The 21212-nt window shown below is 42.7% G+C and overlaps 1 protein-coding gene and 1 pseudogene across 3 annotated transcripts in view; one reads left to right on the plus strand and one right to left on the minus strand.

Moving 5' to 3' along the window:
• Positions 1-3396: 3396 nt before the first annotated feature.
• On the minus strand, positions 3397-19393 carry LOC114627260 (annotated as a pseudogene).
• Positions 3442-21212, plus strand: part of Csnk2a1 (casein kinase 2 alpha 1) — a 47850-nt gene continuing 30079 nt past the window's right edge. The window contains exon 1 of one of the 3 annotated variants that reach the window (XM_028774920.1): positions 3442-3608. The gene's annotated coding sequence lies outside the window, so the exon portion shown is untranslated. Of the gene's footprint in view, positions 3609-9604; positions 9623-21212 lie in introns of those variants that run through there. The other 2 variants (XM_028774923.1, XM_028774924.1) reach the window with 2 other exon arrangements.

Here is a 21212-nt window from a genome sequence, read left to right on the forward strand (position 1 = left end):
CTCCTCCCCCCCCCCCTATTTTTTTTTTCCTTTTATTACCTTTTTATTTGGGGGGGAGAGAATCTGGTTTCCCGTAGCTCAGGCTGGACTGGAAATTCACTGTATTACTGAGGATAACCTTGAACTTCTTCTTCTTCTTTTTTTTTTTTTTTTTGTTTGTTTTTCAAAACAGAGTTTCTCTGTGCAGCCCTGGCTGTCCTGGAACTCACCCTGTAGACCAGGCTGGCCTCGAACTCAGAAATCCGTCTGCCTCTGCCTCCCAAGTGCTGGGATTAAAGGTGTGTGCCACCACCGCCAGGCCAACCTTGAACTTCTAATCAACTCGCCAAGTACTGAGAGTATAGGACTGTGCTACCACACTTGGTTTTTGTTCTCCTGGCCTAGTGTTTGTCTGCGCCTATGCCTGCGTGCTTACGCTTGTTTCTAGAAATCATAGATCAACCTCAGCTGTTGCTTGTCAGGTGCCACCTTGGTTTTGAGACAGTATCTTACTTGTCTTGGTACTCACCAAATAGGCTAGGCTGGCTGGACTTAAGCCCCAGGCTCCACCTACTTTTTTTTTTTCCTTCTCAGTGCTACCACTATAATCCTGTGCTACCATATCTGGATTTTTTTTTTCTTGTAGGTTCTTTGTATTAAACCCAGGTCCAAGTACCAGCCCTCTTTCTCCTCCTTTCATGGGTCTTTCCAGTTGTTGATATGATAGTTGCCAACTATCAAGGATCTGGCAATAGAAATCCTGGTAGGGGGTCTGGTAAGATGGCTCAACTAGTGAAGGCACTTGCTGCCAGCCTGATACTTGAGTTTCATCCCCAAGCTTCAAACAGTGGAAGGAAGGAGCATAGTCCCCCAAATTGCTTTCTGATTCCAGAATGTGCGACACACACACACACACACACACACACACGATTTTGTTGTTTGTTTGCTTGTTTGTTTTTAAAATAGGAAAGAAAAGCAATCCTGGTAGTTGAGCCTGCACTGAGGTTCATATCTCAGCACTTGGAAAGTTAAGGCATAAGAATTGCCAAGGGTTTAATCCAGCCTGGGCTAAAAGTATGGTAAGATCTTTTCTTTGGAAAAAAAAAGGGGGGTTGGGTGTTTTGGTGGTGGCTGGAGAGATGACTCAGCAGGTTAGAGCACTTGCTCCTCTCACAGAGATCTGGTGGCTCACAACTCCAGGTGCCAGGGATCTGGTACCTGTCCTCTTCTGGCCTCTGCAGGCCCCTGCATAGACATAAACGTGGTGCACATACATCCACTCTCACCCACACAATAAATAGATACATAATAATCAGTTAGGCCACCTAGGCACTGCTCAAGCAGGTGGACTAAGCCCAGGAAGGCCTCCACTTCACTCAGATGAAAGGCCTGACCTCCTCAAAATGGCCTGATGTCCTGTCTATTCTCCTACCATAATCTCAATTCCTGTCTCTCTTAGTCATAGTGCTTTCTACCACAAAGGCTGCCTTTAAATGTAGCAAGCTCTTTCCTGCTTTGGGACCTCTGTACCTATTTTTCCCTTTCCAGAGGGAGCTTCTGAGCCACTCAATACTTCAGAACTACTTATCATTTTCATTCACAGTACTTAGAGCTATTTAAGTTTTGAATCTATTTTACATCTACTTGGTTCTCCCGCCCTCCATAGCATTTATTTATTTATTTGGATGCAGGATCTGATGTATCTCAGACTGGCCTCAGGCTCACTAATGCCAAGAGCTGGGATTGCAGTCCAGGATTATCAGGTTCAGTTTATTGAATTGATCTGAGAGTTTAGGGCACATTATGCAAACATTGTACCAACTGAGCTACACCCCCACAGACATAGACCTCTGGTTTGTGACTGTGACTGGTCTCAAGCAGACCAGGCTGGCCTCAAACTGCTAATTTTCCCTCCTTCCATGTGCTGCCACTACAAGCACGCATCACCATGCCCCGCTGGGCAAACTTGGGGTCTCCTTTTTTAACCACTTCAGTTTATAAATGGGAAAACTGAGGGCCAGAGAAGAGAGCGGCTTCAGACCCAGACACCCAGATAATTGTGGATACTCAACATAATTGGGATCAAATATCACAGACCTGTCTGGGAGTGACTCAAAAGGTAGCCACCACCTCTCTAAAGCTATCAGTACATACTGCAAGCCACCATCATTTCCATGTCATGGTGGGGGCAGAAATGTCTCTTCAGGAGCAGAGGTGCCAGTCAGCTGACAAACTGTGAAAGGGGGGCTGGAGAGGGTGGAAAGCCTATCCCTGAATAGACAGTTATTTTGAAGCAGCTGGGGATAATGGCTGGTACAGAAATAACCCAGCCTCCTCACCCTTGTTTCAACCCTCACACCTCTGCCCTACCAGAGGTGAGGACAACACTGACTAGCGTTCAGCAGTACCCCTGTTTACTAGGGGGCTCAAAGTCTGATGGAGGAGCCCAGCTAGAGACCTCATGCTGCTAAGCGATGGTATTATGTTGGAGAGCAGGTCCTCAGAAGAGAACACACACCCTCTACCTTGAATAAATTCAACAAATGCATACAAGTTATCCAATCCACAAGGTAATTGTAACAGTTCAAAGAAAGGGAGGCGATACTGCCAAGTTGCAGAGTTATTTGAAGTCTTAGTGAGTAGAAACATCAGGAACTTTAGAGAAGGCAAGAGACTAAAAAGAAGAGATCTGGCCAAGTGTTTTGGGGTTGGGGTGGGTATTAAATATAAAGCCAAGTGTCTAGTTGCACAAGAGAGAATTTTGAGAATCCACAGGAGAAATCTGAACAAAAGGAGAACATAGAAGAAAGGAGAGCATAGCAGAAAGTGCCCGTGTCTGTTTGGAGGAGAAAACAGGCGCAAAAAGAGTGAGGATGAGGGCAGATTGAAAGGTAGAAAACCCTACGGTATTCTGAATTGGCAGTTCTGGGTAGGATTCCATAGAAGGAATGGGGCCTTGTTCTCTAGAGGGTTATTACCATCTTTTCCTAGATTCTAAACTCTAAAGTCATGCCCTCTACGGTACACAACTTTCCTTAGTCTAAACTCCAAAGTTTGAGGGTGGAAAAAAAAGTGCTGCTGGAAACCTAAACCTAGACTAGGGGGTCGGGGCAAAAGAGACTTCAGCTCCCAGGATGCTTCGCGCGAAAGGTCGCGCATGCTTCGGGACTTGCCGGTCGGTCGCTCTCTCACTAAGCGTAGTGAAGGAAACACGCCATCTGCAGCAGTGTCAAACCATCGTTTGTATGCTTGATGGGACGCTTATGTTTTGTCTAGTCACCTATTACAGGTTCTGACTTAAATGCGCTTCTCTGTTAGAATTCTATTAAACCTTACGATGAGCGTTCCATTCAGCTTCCAAGTCTATCACCGAACGCTCCCAGATGACAGAAAACAAGCCAGCAGGGCCACGATCAGTCAGAAGCTCCGAGGGCGGGGCGGCCCCGCCTTTTCCGGCTCCGCCCCGTCTTTAGTTGGGAGGGGGCTTCCGCTTCCGGCAGCGGAGGCTGCAGCCTCGCTCTGGTCCCTGCGGCTGGCGGCCGAGCCGTGTGTCTCCTCCTCCGCCGCCGCCATATTGTCTGTGTGAGGATAGGGGAGCGCGGCTAGTGCCGCTGCCGCTTCCACCGCAGGTAACCGTGGGAACCGCGGGCCGAGGTCATCGGGGCGCGCGGGTGAGCCCAGGCCAAGGCAGCAGGGCACGGTCGTCCCGCACGCTCTCAGCGGTCTTCAGAGCGGCCTGTCGCCTTTCCCTACCCCCCTCGCCGCACACAGCAGCCGAGGCCCCTGCAGTCCATTCTGGCCGCCCGAGAAGGCACAGAGCGAGGCAGAGGGACCGGCTGATGTGAGGGTGGGAGCTGGCTGTCAGACTTCAGGTTCTTGCAGGAGGGAGGCTGGACTGGGCGGAGACTAAGGGACAACTTGGAGGTGGAGTGGCGGAAGGGGGAAGGGAGCTGGGGGCCGCGCGCGGACGCTTTGCTGGGGAAGCGCACCGCGGCGGGGCAGCCCCGAGATGGGCCTTCCTAAGGTTCCTCTGGGCGGGGCTGAACTTCCTACCTGCAGACCCGGTGCAAGGTGGAGGGGGCCCGGGGCAGGGTTGTTAGAGAGGAAGGGTGAGGGAAGCATGAATTGGGACCGAACGGGTGGAGTTGGGCTTGAGGGCTCCTTGGGAACCTGGGTGGAGGAGAGAGGTATGTAGGAGGAGAAAGGTTGGCTGAGAGTATATATGTTAGTGACCTTTTGAAGGAAGAGGACTTTCGAATTTGTTTGATTTTTGCAGTGTTGGAATAGATCTATATTAGGTCGGTGATGGGTGAAACTTCTGGAGTTTGTTTTGGGAAGCAGAGTCAAGAGTTAGGAGAATTGCTGTCTTGATTTTGCTTTTGTGGGGGAAGAAAGTATTGTGAAAAGGTGACAGGTTATTTGGGGTAGAATTGATTCTCTTGTAACTATTAAATTCTTTTGGAAGGGGCATGGGGAGAAGAAATGAAAACCAAAGTAGGAAAGGAAGATTACCCCCCCACCCTACCTCCAGAGGCTTGAAGACCTTATTTATTTTGTCGAATGACTGGCGGTATAGCCCAGTGGCAGTGAACTAAACTTCTCTAGGTTCTCAACGACTTAGCTGTCTGACCTAAACTCTGTTGGTTTTTGTAAAATGGAAGTATTCCCTAGTTTGTAAGTTTAAGGAGTGTAAAATTTGTATCTAGTGTTTACTGGAGTATGTAGCAGACAGTGAGTGCTCAATAGATCTGATTTGCTACTAAAGGAGCTAATTGATGCCATCTAGGTAAAGTTTATTGTTAAAGATCTCTTCAGCAATTGTCTTTCTAGTTACTACAAATCAGCTGGTTATACTTGCTTAGTAGACCTGAGGCTGAAAGTCCGGGACATATACTACCTCTCCTATATGCCTTGCAGTCCTACCAAGGCAAGTTTGTCCTTCCCTGACTTTGAAAGATTTGGCTTTAGTTTGTTATTGGAAGAGGATGTGTAACTTGAAGAAAGAAGGAAAGGGTTGGATAGTTACTTAGATTGGTTGTATTAATAGTTGCCAAGTTAGGTTACTCTTTGGCAACTTTTCTTTGCAACAAACCATACCTACCTTATTTTGGCTTTTATGGAAAACAACAGAAAAGCAGATACTTTAGGGGGATGATGGACCAGTTTCTGGGTTACTTGGAAGTTGGATAACTAAGTGTCATGAACCAAGTGGCAACATTCCCACCGTGTGTTTTTAGTTCTTTTGCTCTTTCTTGCTGTATGTTTGCTTTTGTGTTTTGAGGCAAGGACTCCTGTAGTCCAGGAAGGTCTTGAGTCCACTTGCCTCGGCCTTTACAAGTATTGGAATTACAGGTGTGATCCACCATATCCAGCTTCTTGGTACTGGCTTTATCACTGAACATAAGATTTCATGGGTGTGTATGCATTCATGTGCGCATGTGTTTTTGTCTATGGGTGAACATGAAAGTCAGAGGTGGATGTCAGGTGCTCAGTTGCTCTCCACCTCTTTAAAATTTTGTAACTGTGTGGGTGTGTGTGCACATGAGTGCTGGTGGCCCAGGAGGCCAGAAAAAGGGTTTGAGACTTGGGAGCTAGAATTTCAAACATGTGGGACTTGCCCAACATGGGTGGTGTGAATTGAACTTTCATCATCTACAAGAGCAGTACCCACTCTTAGATTCCAGGCTATCTCTTCAGCCCCACTACCTTATTTTATTTTATTGAGAGTGTCTCACTAAATCTGGAACGCCATGATTTAGCTAGACTGACTAGGCAGCCAGCCCCTGGGATCTTCTTGTTTCTGCTTCCACCTATGCTGGGATTTTTGCACCTGACTTTTTATGTGGATGCTGAAGATTGAACTTAGGTCTTTATGGTTGCATAGCAAGCACTTAACCAGCCCTGAACATAACGTATTTACATCATACAGTCATTTAAAGAAAGTGAAGGGTTTCTTAGAAATTGGATTTAAAGACTAAAATGAGGTTTGGGCTTATAATACACAGGCAGAAAATACCAAACCTGCATGAGTGTCCGTACACAATCTATAAATATAATGTTATATAGTAGAAAATGACTTTGAAGATGTAATTAAAGTTAAGACTCTTTTAAAGGTTTTATTTTAAATTATATGTATGTGGATGCCCATAACAGCCAGAAAAAGGTATTGAGTCTCCTGCATCTGGAGTTACAGGGAGATAGAAGCTGCCTGGTCGGGTGCTAGAAATGGAACTGAGGTCCTGTGTAAGAGCACTACTTGCTCTTACACACTGAGCCATCTCACCAACCCCCAAAATCTTAAAGTAGGAAATTAACCTGGATCCTGGCTTAGTCACAGATTGATCACATGAGCACTTAAAATCAGAGTACTTTTTCCAGATGGAATCAGAGATGGGTAGATGAAAATCAGGGAAGTTTAAAGCATGAGAGGGACTCCATTAGGTGCTTTTAGAGAAGGCTAAAAAGAGAATAGGAGGTGGAATGTGGACGAGCCTCAACTATCTGACTTCAGCTGAATGCCAACATCTGAATGAGCTTAAAAGTGGATTTTTTTTCTGTAGAGTTTTTAGCAAACCAAACAGCTTTGCAGACAACTTGATTTTTGTCCTTGAGATCTTAACCTGGCCAAGCTTACCCAATTTACAACCTATAGAAATTATAAAATAATAAATTTGTGATAATGTAAATCACTACATTGTTGGTGATATGGTAGCAGAACACTAAAATAGGTTTTGGTACCAGGAGTAGGGTGTTGTGTTATTTAAACATAGAAATGGCAGTGGGAGGTTGGAAGGATTTTGTGTAGTATGATAGAAAAGACCTAGAACAGATTGTTAGTAGGAATGTGGATGTTAATGACTTTGCTAGTGAAGGTTGAGATAGTGAGTTATACATTACTGCAAACTGACGAGAGATAACTGGCCAGCAGGCTTAGCTGAAATTGTATCTTGTGCCTTTATGGAAGGCAGAGTTTACAAGTTGATGCAAATAAACTTAGGGGTTTATTTTCTGTTTTGTGCATTTGCTTTTTTTTTTAAGCTTAGATGGTCTAGCAAAATGTTAAAGGTGCAACTTGCTTTAATTGTGAATATCTTTTATAGGGAGTGGACCCCTGTGAAATTCATGAAAGCTCCACATTATTCTTAGATAATTTTATGCCTACAGGAACAATGCTAGTGTCCACTGAAAGAAGTAGGAAAAATTGAAAAGGATTGTTGAAGTCTGAAATAGTGCTGCTTTTCATAAAGTGAGGTGTTTGTGTGTGTTTGTGTGCCTGTGCGTCTCAAGTGGAGCCAAGAGCCTAGAGGATTGGAACTCAGAGCAGCAGAGGGTTTTCTTTGGGCAATGAAATGGAGTCACTTTGGGTGTGTTTCTTACATTTATGTTCCAGATGTTTTAGTTATATACTGTGGCTCAGAACATTTTATACCTAAATTAAGTGAAGAGATTTTGTTGGTGGTTTTTGTTTTAAGGTAGGGTTTTGCTGTGTATCTCTTGCTAGCTAGAAATTCACTAGACCAGGCTGGCTTGGAACTTGTTCATCTTCCTGTCTCTGCTTGCTAAGTGCTGGATTACAGTTGTATACCACCACTTCTGGCTGACGTACGGGTTTTTCTTTTAAACTTGGAAGTATTAGATGAGACTTTTGGACTTCAGGTTGATGCTATAGTAGCTTGAGATGTTGGGAACTTAACTTGGTATAGGATGAATGTATTTTGTGAGTGGTACAATGTAAATCTTTGAAGACAAAATGGCCCCACTAAAATGTTAGATCCATGATATCTAGAATAGTGTTACATGGCAGAAGGGACTATGTAATGCGGCAGTTTAAACCTTCATGATGCTGTGACTCTTTAATACAGTTCCTTGTGTTCTGGTGACCCTCAACCATAAAACTGTTATTGTTGCTACTTCATAACTGTAATTTTGCTGTTCTTATGAATTGTAATGTATCTGATACGAAACCCCTTTGAAAGGATCATTCAACCACCAAAATGCCATGGGCCACAGCTTGAGAACCACTGATCTACAGACTTTTAGGGGACTCAAAATTATTCTGTCCTGTTGTTTTCCTTGGAGCTTTAGTTTAATCTATGGGTCTTTAAAAAGCAATGAACCTGCTGGATAAAGTAGTACACACCCTTAGTCCCACATTCTGAAAGCAGAAACAAATGAGTCTCTTAGTTTGAGGCCACCTAGCCTATGTGAGTGAGTTCTGGCCAGCCAGGGCTACATAGTGATACTGGCTTTTTGGTTGTTTGGTTAGTTTTCTTAAAATTAGTTAATTTTTTGACCAGAGAATTTAAGGACGCCATCCTGCCATTCTGGGATCTGGCAACAAGGAAATTATGAATGTAGCAGCCTTATGTAGCAAAGGGAGCTCCGGCTGACGACCATTAAAGGAGCCAGACCTCCAGTTGCACAACCGTAGGAAATTAAACCAGCTACCTGAATGAGCAGGGAGCAGATTCCTCAGAGTGGTCAGCAAGAAAAACAGCTGGCTGATATTTGGGTTTGGCCGAGTTGGACTTTCAACAAGATCCAGTTAAGCCTAATCTGCTTCTGACTTAGTTTGTTGTGGTTACAGCAATTTGACTTTTGCTACTTTATTTCAGAATGTTTGGGTGGTTGATTTCTAGAGAACAAAGGCAGCAAAGATTATTCATAGAATAATGGTATGGAGTGGAATTTATGCCTTATGCTTGATATTTAAATTGTGTGTGAGTGTTTTGCCTGCACATGTGTCTGTATGCCACAGATGTGTCTGGTGTCCATGGGGACCAGAGGAAGTGTTGGTTCTACTAGAACTGGAGAGAGTTCTAGATGGTAGTGAGCTACTATGTTTATGCTAAGAATTGAACTGGAATCCTGAACCCAGGTGCTCATTGCTCAGTCATCTCTCAAGCCCTTGCTGTTTAAATATTCTTTTCCTGAACTTAGATGCAATATGAAGAAGGGCGTAGATAACTTGCTAGAATGCTGGTTCTAGTGCTGAATCCCTTTGGTAGGATCATCGTAAGTTGATAGTTACCCATGTCTGTAAAAACATAGCCCTGTGTATTAGAAGAGATGGGAGTGGAATGCACATTTCTGTTCTCTTACATTCAGCTCAAAGCTGTAACTATTGTTTTCTGTCTGTCTTTGAGGTTAGATTTAGCAATCATAATTACAGAATGTAGTTATAGCTTAAGGTGGGGTGTGTGTGGGGGGGGGAATCTTTAGCCCAGATTTTCCTGGAACTCACAGTGGTTCCTCTGCCTCAGCCTTCCAGGAGCTAGTGCTCCATGTGCGATCAACTGTGCTCAGCTTGGCTTTGTTCTTCAATAGTGTGCTCAAGTTGGAATCATTGAAATGCAGCTGACAAATAACATTTCAATATATGAAGGACTTCTGGGGTTACCTGCTTATGTTTGGTTTTTAGACTTTACCGTGAGGAAAATTATTTTCTAAAGGGTAACTGAGATGTTGCTAGAGCTGGACAAAGAATCTTGGTTGAGGCATTAGTCGTGGCTTTGGAACTGTATTCTCTGAGCAACATAAAATACCTGTGACTATATATAGTTAGTTCTTTCTGCCTGCTTCTTCATTATGAGGATCAAGAGACTGCATTAACACAGTTTAACAATGATACCTAGCCTAGAAGGTATGTGCAACATATTAACTGTTTTATAACATTTATATGAAGTTTATATAACTTGACAGCTTGTGTGTAAATATATAGTTGCAAAAGGTTACATCTGCTATGAATTGCCATTGAATTTGCTAAGGACTTAGGATTTTCAGACAGTAATTAATAATGCTTGTTATACCTGATAAAATTACATAATGTAAAAAAATATATTAATGTATATATTAATATTATATAATATATAATTACATAATTACTTTTTTGATATGAAATTACATGATAGCACACAGACGTAACCCTAGTACTTGGCATGCAGAGGTAGGTGGATCTTGGAGAGTTTCAAGGCCAACTTGGTCTACATAGTAAGTTCTAGGACAGCTAGAGCTATGTAGAGACCCTGTCTCTAAGGGAAAAAATATTGCCAGCTGGATTTATTCCTTCCTCAGTCTGTCACAATTCACTGGGTGATCAGGGCCTTGAATCTTGCCCAAGGATAGTGCTGACTGCCTAAAAGTCTTTTGGTTCCTAAGATGGAGGATTTCAAAGTGGCATGCCTTGTAGTTCTTACCTAATGGGAAACACACACACGCACACGCACACACACACTCTCTCACAGGGGTAAGCAGGACTAGAGAGAAATGGAGGCCAATCAGCTTTACTTGAATCTTTTTGTTTTGTTTTCCTTTGGGTTTGTTTGTTTGTTATATGGTTTCACTATGTAGACCAAGCTGACCTCAAACTCATGACAGTCCTGCTGCTGCCGCTTGAGTGCAGGGAATTCAGGTACAAGCCACCAAACCTGGCCCAGTTAGTTTGTTCTTCTCTTTTTCATACTATTTGCTAACTCATTCATTCATTCCTTTGTTTTTTGTGATAGGGTCTCATGTAGCCCAAGCTGGCCTTGAATGTGCTGGAATTACTGTTCACCACTATGCCTGGCTTACATGCCACTGGGGATCAAACCCAGGGCTTCATGCAAACAGTCTTAACAGCTAAACCCCATTCCCTGCTTCCTAGCTAGCTGTTTGAACAAGGAGATTGATTCCTTTAGGATTATTAAGGAAAAGTGGCAGCTGCTTGGATTACAGATAGAATGTTGTTGTGGTTTTGAGACAAAAATCTCACTATGTAACTGACTTGGCCTGGTCTTGAAATGAGAAATCTGCCTGCCTCTGCCTCCTGGGTGCTGGGATTAAAGGTGTGTGGGTGGCACCATGCTCAGCATTCCTTCCACTTGTTTTTTGTTTGGTTGGTTGGTTTTTTTTTGTTTGTTTGTTTTGCCCTCTTGTAGCCCAGGCTAGTTTCTTTGTGTAGCTGAGGATGACCTTGAGCTTCTTTCTGCTCTTTGTTCCTCAACCTCCCAAGTGCTAGGATGATTAGGCCTGAACCTTATGTCACTTTTCAAATGCCCCTATTTTATCTGCTCTTTTAACACTGTGGTCTTAGGAGCTTTTCTGAGTTGTTTTTATTAGCTGAAACATTTTAGTCTGCTTAGAAAAATAAACAGTTGGGATTTTTTTTCCCCATAAAATATAAAGAACTGTTAATTCCTCGCAAGTATTCAGATATTTTGTTCCAGATAAAGTTTAGCAGTTTTTGATCAAACATGTTATAGAAATAAAGGGTTGAGTCTTTTGTTTTGTTTTTCAAGACAGGGTTTCTCTGTGTAGTCCTGGCTGTCCTGGAACTCACTCTGTACCAGGCTGGCCTCGAACTTAGAAATCTGCCTGCCTCTGCCTCCCAAGTGCTGGGATCAAAAGTGTGCGCCACCACCACCTGGCTGGGTTGAGTCTTTAAAAACATTTGAGGTAATAGATAATCACTACATTGCAAGATGAAGCCAGGAGTGGTGTTCTATTGGTTTCTGCAAATTCCATGTCTTTTATCTTTAAATTTAAAAACAAAACCTACTTACAAAACAAAACTTAACCTACAACAGTTGCTATGGTGGGTAAGCTCTTTTTACATTTTTGATGATGATGTTTTCTTACATGAAAAAATAGTGTTATCTTAAGATTTTAGGATTAAGTATCATGGTTAGAGGAAATCTTTTATAATTTGTATGTGTCAGATCTCAAACAACCTTTTTTTTTTTTTTTTTTTTTTTTTTTTTTGGTTTTGGTTTGTTTTTTTTTTTTGGTTTTTGAAACAGGGTTTCTCTGTATAGCCCTGGTTGTCCTGGAACTCAGTCTGTAGACCAGGCTGGCCTCGAACTCAGAAATCTACCTGCCTCTGCCTCCCAAGTGCTGGGATTAAAGACGTGGGCCACCACTGCCCGGCTCCCTTTGTTCTTTTAACACTGGGTTTTTTGAGTTTTTATTAGCTGAAACATTTTAGTCTGTTTAGAAAAGTGAGCACTTGGAATTTTTTTAGTTATGACTAATGCTCTAATGGGCATTTCTCAATTTAGCTGTCTCACTAATGTTCTGTAAATCTTAAGAAAATCATCCTGTTCAAAAAGAATGAGTATGAGCCAAGCGGTGGTGGTGTTGTATGCCTTTAATCCCAGCACTCAGGAGTCAGAGGCAGGTTGATCTCTATGAGTTTCAGGATAGCCAAGGCTGAACAGAGACCTTGTCTCAAAGTGCAGGGAAGATAGGTGGGGCTGGAAAGATGGATCAGCAGTTAAAAACAGTGGCTACTTTTCTAGAGGGCCTGAGTTCACTTCCCAGCACACACATAGTGACTCACAACTATCTGTAACTCCAGTTTGAGGGGATCTGATACCTTCTTTTGGCTTCTATGAGGAGAAGATAAAACTTTGGTGGTCTGTGCCTGTGATCACAACACTGAGGAAGCTTAGCCTGTAGGATCCTGAGGTAGAGGCCAACCTAGGCTGTCTCAAGAAAAGATATTCCCTCTAAAATGGGGAGGTAGTAATTTATTATTAATTTTTTTTTAAATAAAAGGTGCCATTTGGATGAGTCAAAGATATTCATTCAGTAGCCCCTAAAGGCTTGCTATTCTTGTGGCAGGTACTATACTAAGGTTTTCCAGGTACTCTTACCCTCAACTTCACAGTTGCCTGGCATTTGTCATAATAAACTGTGTCTAGGCTTAACTTTTTGGTGGTGCCATGAGGACCTTACTATGTGCCCTGGGTATAATTTCTAAGACAGCTGAAGGAATTGGATTGGGGAGAATGAGATTTAGAAGTAGTGGAAATTGCTGGGAGGTGGGGCTCACTAGGGGTGTGGTAGGAAGAACTCTACTTTTGGAGAATTGAGGATCAAAGCTCAACCTCTCAAGCCTTGCTTTTGTCACCTCTGCAGCTGGAGTAATAGCATCATCGGATTGACTTATTAATCTTAAGTTTCTTCACCTGTAAAAGTTAGTGCCCTACACCTTGGAGAATTCTTTTGAAGGTTATTAGTGAAATCACCACTAATATATCATTGCTAATGTTGCTACTCTTCTTGGTTTTCATTTTTGAATGCCAAGAGTTCTTTTTAAACTTTTTTTTTTTTTGAGACAGGGTTTCTCTGTGTAGTCTTGGCTGTCCTGGAACTCAGTCTGTAGACCAGGCTGGCCTCGAACTCAGAAATCCACCTGCCTCTGCCTCCCAAGTGCTGGGATTAAAGGCGTGCGCCACCACCGCCTGGCTTTTTAGCTTTGTTTTTCTTTTTTTCTTTTTAAACTTTTGACTTGTACATCTTGTTTCTGGTGTGACCTGCTGGGTAAGTAAAAGTATTGAACCAGCTTAGGTGTGAATCAGTATGTTAAGTCACATCCAATGTGTAGGTTGCCTCCATTACCCAGGTACAGTATATGTTGTCTAGTTTTGACATATCTAAGATTTTTTCCTCTTTTTTAAAATTCTCCAAGCTCTAGGATTCTCACCTCTAGATTGATTTCATCTTGTTTCAGACTCAGGAAAAGTTCTAGGTTTGTTCATCTGTAGACATGTAGCCTTTAAGGAGATATCATTTTTTTTAAAGTTTTTTTAAAATTATGTTTGTCTATATGAGTGTAGGAGAGAGGAATTGTACTGTATTAGGAATGTATCTGTGGAGGCTTTATAGCATCTTTTCTCTATTCCTGTCTCTTGTTTCTGGCCTTGAATCCAGAGATCTGCCTCTTTTGTCTCCCAAGTTCTGGGTAGTGTGTGCTACCACCTCCTGGCATGAATTTGTTTTATTTTGGGTGTTTGTTTTTGTAGTCCTGACTGCCCTGAACTCTGTATAGACAAGGATGACCTTTTAAACTCAGAGATGTCCTACCTGCCTCTGCCTCTTGAGTGCTGGGGTGTGTGTGTGTGCGTGTGTGTGTTGATTTCAATTTGTTACACTACAGGAGCCTTTATCCACTGAACCATGCGCTATGTAGACCAGACTGGCATAGAACTTGCAGTGATCTTTCTGTCTCTGCCTCTTGAGTACTGGCATTAGAGGCATAGGCCAGCATGTCTGGCTTTGATTTGGTGTTTGGGGGTGGGGGGGCTGTTCATTTAGAGGTAGGACAGCATGCTGGGGAGTGAACTAGCTATACCCCTGGCTTTGCTGTATACTTTTAAGTCATAAACTGGAATGGGGAGAGGGGTAGACAGTACTAAATGAGGCAGGATCTTATTCTATAGCCCAGACTCGTCTGTTATTCACTTAAAACTCAGCAAGCCTCCTTTCTCGGTTCCCCAAGTGCTGGGATTATTAGCATGAGCCACTACACTCAGCTAAGATGTAAACTCTCTTTTGCTCTTTTTATCGAAGTGATAAGATTTGTTGCAAATAGGGATGAGCTCTTTATCATGAGAGGGAGAGAGGAAGGGAGAGGAGGTCAGAGGATGACTTTCTGGAGTTTTTTCTTTCTACCATATGGATCCTCGAGATTGAATTCAATTGTCCTTTGGCTGTCCTCTTTGTTTACAAGTGCTTTTGTTTGTAAGATGTGGTCTCAATGTACCTTCTGTTTTAGAATTTGTTATCAAAACCAGATTGGCCTTGACCTTCTAAGGATTGTCCTGACTCTATCTTGAGTGTAAAATTTATAGTCATCACGGGTACTTCAAACCTTCCAGCTCTGCATTGGAGTTAATCTATTATTTGTTTGGTTGGTTTTTTGAGACAGGGTTTTTCTGCGTAGACCAGGTTGTCCTCAAACTCAGAGATCCACTTGCCTCTGCCTCCCAAGTGCTGGGATTAAAGGCGTGTGCCAACCGACTGACTAATCTAATTTTTGTTTTTTCTCCTTTTAGGGTTGATTTTTTGAGGCAAGGTTTAGCCTGTATAACCAAGGTTGGTCTTGGATTTGAGGTGATTCTTTTGTCTTGGCCTCCTGCATGCCCGAGATTACAGGGGTAAACTGTAATGCACAGTGAAGGTGCTTTCATGGCTCTGTGATTTTGGGTGTGTGTCTAAGGCCTCAAATGCACTAGGCAAATGCTCATAGTTGAGCTGTAGCCCCAGTCTCCAAACTCACCCCTCCCCGTCTCCCCGTCTGTCTGTCTGTCTGTTTCCCTCCCTCCTTGCCTCTCTCCCTCCCTTCCTCCCTCCCTTTCTCTGTCTCTCTCTTGTCCCTAAGGTACCAGAGCCTGTGGTTTTGCACATGCTACACAAGCAGTCTTTCGAGCCTTCCTATTTTTACAATGTCAAGACTATTAACCTAGTAATCAGAATAGTAAATATTCAAACATGTTGATTTTTTTCCCTATGTAATTTGGTTGGAGAATTTTAATTTTTCAATGGAATTTTAATGAAAATTTGCTTCTATTCATCTTTTGGACAGTTTTCCTCCCAAGATGTAGCATTCCACATTTTTGATGTACTGAAGGCTTTTCAGGTATCAGTCCTGAGGCCTTGAGTATCCATCCACTGGCAGCTACTTAGGTTCTTGTCTAGTTAAGTGTAGCTGTGTTCCTGGCTCGTTGTTTTGTTTCTCCCATCATATGTGACAGTTTTTGGAAAACTTGTACCAAGATAAGCTTCATACATCTTTAAAACGAAGGCTTTGTTTTAAAAGCTTCTCTCACCTCAGAACCACCCCATCTCTGCCTCACGTTACATCTAATGTAGCTCAAAGCAGTCGTTTTAGTTTGGGTTTTTTTGTTTTATGTTTTCTTTTTTGAGACACTCTCACCATTGTATCCCTGGTTGGCCTAGAACTCACTTTATAGACCCAGATTAGGCTTGTAGTCCTAGATTCTGCCTACCTCCACCTCCTCGGGGCTGAGATTAAAGGCGTACACCTCCACCCCCAACATGACAGTGTTTTGGTAGCTGTTAAAAGAATCAATCGGTTTGTACCTAGTACAGGCAGGAAAGTCTCTTGGTTTAAAGTCTGCTTGGTTTACATAGAGAGCTCAGGCCAGTCAGGTGAGATACCATCCTTAACAAAAAAGATCAATTTGCTGGATTTAAGGACCTAGTATTGAATTTAGCATAAAAAACCTGTTTAAGTCCTAAATACTGAATAGACTTGGGTTAAAACTTGCTCTTTTCTATTTAGTGTTACTGTAATAGGGGAAGGGCTGCACAGGTTATTTAACCTCTGAACCTGAGAATAGGCATTTCATGCCACATCTAGTTTCAGAGACATTCAAATGATAGCTATGATTATTACAGATGCAATGATCTACTTTTGGTATTAGGTCTCAGACAAAGTTTTCTGTCCTCAGGCTCCAGAGAATGGTGCTGAGTGGGATCAAGTTTCACACTAAGACTCATTTTGCTTCTGCTGTCTGATCAGAAGATAAAATATACAGATAATGACTTTTCTGCCCATCAGTTAAGTTTTTAGGATAACAGAATAATTTGGTTTTTTTTCTTCCTTTTTTAAATAAATGGTTAACTTTGGCAGACAGCCCACTGCTGCTGTGTCATTTATTTAACACTGATACTAACAAATGCTAATGTTTTTGTTTTACCATTTTTTATAAGTTTGTTTTATGTTAGAGATACTTCTGCATTTTCTTTTCCAGCATAAATATCGTGTATCTTGCAGGTAGGACTGAGAATAGAAGGTACATTTGTGTTCTAGGATTGTAAGCTAGAGATAAATACCCTGTGGGTTCCTCCAGTAGTAACTTGTATTATTGTGACCCTTTATGGAATTAGATCTTAGTTTGTAGTCCTGACTGTCTTGGAGTGGTACTATCATGCCCAACTTTAAAGTAATTCTTTAGGTATCTGGGTATCATCCGAGGTCCATATATAATCACTGAGCTATATCTATAACTGTTACAAATATTATATCCTAAAATCAGACCCTTAGTAGGACCAGAGAAAATTTATTGCTTTGAATAGGAAGTTTTCTTAGTTTAGTATTCAGCTGAAACTTTGAAATTTGAAAGTCAAAGAAAGCCAGGGTACTCTCAATATTCTAGTTGTTGGTTTTATTAATATGTTTTGTTCTGTTTGAGACAAGGTTTCTCTATGTAGCCTTAGCTATCCTGAAACTCACTCTGAATGCCAGGCTGACCTTGAAAAGAGATCCACCTACCTCTGCCACCCAAGGGCTGGAATTAAAGGCATGTAATGCCACACCTGGCCAACAAGCCCACTTTTTTCTTTTTTCTTTCTTTCTTTCTTTCTTTTTTTTTTTTAAAGATGTATTTATTTATTTTCCGTATGTGGGTACACTGTTGCTATCTTCACACACATCAGAAGAGGGCATCAGATCCCATTACAGATGGTTGTGGGCCACCATGTGGTTGCTGGGAATTGAACTCAGGACCTCTGGAAGAGCACTCAGTGCTCTTAACCACTGAGCCATCTCTTCAGCCCCACTTTTTTCTTTTTAATTACATCTATTTATTGTGAAGTTGGGACACATGAACCCTGGTGGTTCTTTCCACTGTGTAGGTCCTGGGAATCAAACCCAGGTGCATATAGTGCACACACATGCAGGGAAACACTTGTACAGAATAAAAATAAGCTGTTAAGAAAATAATGAAGGGCTAGGTGTGATGGTGCAATACCTTTAATTCCAGCACACACAGAGGCAGAAGGAGGAGGATCCCTGTCAGTTCAAGGCTGTCCTGGTCTACATAGCAAGCTCCAGGACTGTGCAGAAAGACCCTGTCTCAAAAAAACAAAATAATAACAACAACGGGGCTGGAGAGGTAGCTCAACAGTTAAGAGCATTTGTCCTTCCAGAAGACCTGAGTTTGAGTCCCAGCACCCACAGGCTACCTCTGTAACTCCAGGGCCCCAGTATCCTCTTTTGACTTCTGAAGGCTCTAGGTTACACATGCAGGAAAACACTCATACAAATAAAATAATGTTTTTTAAAAGGTGTGTGGGTGTGTGCATGGTATGTTTGTGAGGCTAGAGGATAACTAGTTTTCTTCCACCATATATGTCCTGGGGACCAAACTCAGGTTATCAGGCTTGACAGCAAGCTCCTTTACCTGGTGAGACATTTTGCTCCCACCTCCTTTATTTAAATTATTTCTTAATTTGAGGCAGGGTCTTAAGGAACTCATTGGTCACAAATTTACTATGTAGTTGATAAGGTTTTTGTGTTTTTGTTTTGTTTCAGTTTTAGTTATAGCCAGGTGTGATGACCCACACTTTTATTCCCAGCACTGGGGTGGGCTAGCACAGAGGTAGGTAGGTCTGAGTTTGAGGCCAGCCTGCTCTATATCGTGATTTCCAGGACACTCCGAGTGACCCTGTCTCAAAAAGAAAATAAAAGGCTGCTTATTTTCTTTTGTTTTGCCTCTGTGTGTATGTGCATCACATGCATGCAGTACCAGAAGAGGGTGTTCAGATCCCTCCAGAACCAACAGATGTTGGGACCCTGACAGGTGGGTGCTGGAACTGAACCCAGGTCCTCTTTGAGATTTTAATTTCTGTGACTATTTGTCTTTATGGACGTCTCTGCTCTGTACCACATGCATTCAAGTGTCCCTAAGCTCAAAAGAGGGCTTTGCATTCCCTGAAAGTGGAGCTACAGATGGTTGTGAGTTGTCATGTGAATGCTGTGAATGGAACCTGGGATTTCTGTACCACTGAGCCGTCCAGCCCGGCCTTGAGCTTCTAATTTTCTTGCTTCCACCTCCAAGATACTAGAATTATAGGTATAGATAGGTCACTGAGAAACATAGCGAGGCAAACCTCCCCCTTCCACTCCCCCACCCCAATTTTAACTATAGAAGCCTTGCTTCCTGAGTCTCCAGAGGCTACCTTGATATAAGTTGAAATGTGATATTTATTTCTTCCCCCAGTCTTCTCCATCTTCACTCTCAATCTAAGTGTATAAACTTGATTCACTCAATAGGCTCCCTTCCTTACAAGACCCTTGGCTTTGGCTTAAGTCAGAACAAGAATAGTAGAGCACAGAAAAATTGAGGGCCAGGCCAAGCCGGATGGGGTGTGTTGGCTGCATGTGCTCTTTGCTGATTTCGAAGGCTTCTTTATACGCGGCCTCAGAAGCTTCAACCACACTGTTTTTCTTCTCCCCAGAAGCCACCTCAGCCAGGTAGCGGTAGTAGTCGCCCTTCATTTTCAGGTAGAACACCTTGCTCTCATACTGAAAATCATTGCAGTTCTTGATAAGGAACTTGTCAAGCAGAGCCAAGACATCATTGCACACTGTCTCCAGCTCCTTCTCTCTATCTTCTCCTGGTAGGTAGGCTTTAACTTTCTCCATCTTCTTCTCATTTCCATCTGCCATGGTTTTCTGCTCAATGCTACTAATAACCCTCCAAGAAGATCGCCTGGCACCAACTACATTCTTGTAGGCCACAGAGAGGAGATTTCTATCTTCATTAGGTAGCGGTTCATTCAGCTCTGTCACCGCCTTCATGGCGGAGGCCACGTCGTCGTAGCGCTCCACCTGGGCCCCCATGTCACTCTCGACTCGGCCTCGCCTCGCACACCCACACCACCTGCTTGTTCGCTCGCTCACCCCTGGCTTTGGCTTTTTAAATGACATTTATTTTATGTGTGTATGCTTGTGGGTGGCATGAGCATGAAGGTCAGGATAGCTTGCAAGAATTCTCTACTTCTACCGTGTGGGTCCTAGAGTTGAACTCACTCAGGTCCTTGGGCTTTGTGACTGTCTTTGTCTCTGTGTGTCTACCTTTCTGCTTCTCTATTTCTTTGTTTCTGTCTGTCTGCATGTCTTGTGTGTCTCCTGTTCTGCCCTGCCCCCTCACCCCTGGGATCCCTAGGCTGCCGTGAGTCACCTTGCTGGCCTCTGCTTTGTTAGTTTGAGAGAGGATTTTATGTAGCCAATACTTATCTCTAACTAGCAGTATAGCTGAGGATGGATGTGCACTCCTCATCTACCCGCCGCACTCCTGCTAAGTGCTGGGTTTATAGGCTGGTACTACTATGCCTAGATCCTTGTTCTTTACAGTCTTTGTGTCTGGATGGTTGTGTATGATCTCATTTATTCACTGTGTTTGGTCTAGGGATGGGATGTTCTGGTTTGAGTTGTTGGCTGCTGAAGAGGGAGCCCTGGTCTCACAGTAGGCAGGTGCTCTCAGTGATCTACACCCCTGTCCTGTGTTTGTGTATTAGATAGTGGTGGAGCTTGAGTGGAGGTATCTGTGTGCTAGATGGGTGCTTGACCAGTGAGCTCTATCCTCATCTCTCATGCTTTGTTTGATGGGTAATAAACATTAGTATCTAAATGGGCTAAATAAAACTTGTGGTATAAAAACTAGTTTCATTTTTTTTTTCAAGTTCTGGTATTACCTTTTGCTTTAAACACTAGAAGATTCTTTAACAAAATTTACATTAGTAGAAATATATAATCCAGCTTTTGTAGTTACCACATGCTGGACCGTTTCTAAGCTTCTTAGTTTTAATGGAATTTTTCTTTAATTCTACTTTATTGAAGAATCAGTTGTACAGAGCCATGTGACTGGCTTTGGTGTGGTCTGACTTTATTTAGTAAGGAAGATTTTGACAGGTTTTTCATAGATTTGTATTAGGCTAAACTTCAGACTTTCAAGACTTAGCTAGCAGTCTTTTAGTTGTTTTAAGGCAGTGTCTTGTCTTATAGCCAGGTGGCCTCATTCTGAGTGATCCTCCTTCCTCAGCCTACTGAGTGCTGGAATTAACAGGCATGCACCCCCAGGCCCAACAGTATGTCTTCGAAGTTAGGCTGAGTAAGGGCTTTGGGTTGTAGAAACAGTGCCATGGAATTGTTAGTCACTAAATGGTTGGGGAGGTGGTAATTTAGGGTGATTCAGATGTCCTAATTTATTGTGCAGTGGTTATAAAAACTGACCTTCCAGATAGCCAATACTCATGTGCTGTTGTTAAAGTATGGATTGGGGACATAGGTCAGTGGGGTTAAAGGTCCTTGAAGCATGAAGACCTGAGTGTAGGGTGTACGCCTTTAATCACAGCATTCAGGAGGTAGACAGGCAGGTCTTTGAGTTTGAGGCCAGCCTGGTCTACAGAGCTAGTTCTAGATCAGCCAAGACTACACAGAGACCTTGTCTTGAAAAACCAAAAAAGGGTGGAGGCCAAAAAAAGAAGAAAAAAAAGGCTGGGGGCTGGAGAGATGGCTCATGGATTAAGAGCACTTGCTGTTTGTTCTTCGATAGGACCCATGTGTACCCTCCTCCCCAGTTTAAAAATTGAAAGATTAAAAATTGAAATGTTATGGTTCTTGGCTTGAGAGAATTAAAGATCCAATAAGAAAATTAGGA

This window comes from Grammomys surdaster, unplaced genomic scaffold (genome assembly GCF_004785775.1).
Source record: "Grammomys surdaster isolate TR1022 unplaced genomic scaffold, NIH_TR_1.0 251, whole genome shotgun sequence".
Classification (NCBI taxonomy): Eukaryota; Metazoa; Chordata; class Mammalia; order Rodentia; family Muridae; genus Grammomys; species Grammomys surdaster.